Genomic DNA, 623 nt, shown 5'->3' with positions numbered 1-623 from the left:
CTGCCTCACTGTTGTAGGAATCCAGCTTCCTCTCAGTTAGGCCACTGGATGCTGGAGGATTTCTGAAATTCAAGTGCAGAAAAGCAGTGGATCACATTCTTAATTATTTTAAAAAAATGATGAAAATTAAGACGTATTTTCTTATTATATCAGTGAAACCTGCTCAGTGAAGATTAGAAGTCTATAAATTTAGTAAAAAGACAAAGTAATCTCTTCTTGCCCCATCTTAAAAAAATGATTATGACCATTTCAGTGTATTTCTTTTTAGTCCTTTTTTTCCAAAACATTTACATCTTTTTCATTTTCTTTTATGAAGCAAATTTATCATATTGGAATCTTTTAATCTTGCATAGGTTGCTTAACACTATATATTTTAAGTAATTACCCAGGTTTTTATTATACTTTTATAAACACTACTTCCAAGGGCTAAATAATTACCCATGAAAGTATGTGCCATCATTTTGCTTGCTGTAATTTATTGCTATAGTGCAAATACTTTTTAAAATAACCTTTATATTTTTAAATGATCGCACATTCACTTACAGTTCAAGAAATAATATAGAGGTGGTGGGGCCAAGATGGCAAAATAACCAGACACTTTATTTTGTCTCTCTGACAAAAAG

The sequence above is a fragment of the Loxodonta africana genome, chromosome 1 (assembly GCF_030014295.1).
Source record: "Loxodonta africana isolate mLoxAfr1 chromosome 1, mLoxAfr1.hap2, whole genome shotgun sequence".
NCBI lineage: Eukaryota > Metazoa > Chordata > Mammalia > Proboscidea > Elephantidae > Loxodonta > Loxodonta africana.
This window is presented reverse-complemented; position numbering follows the sequence as displayed.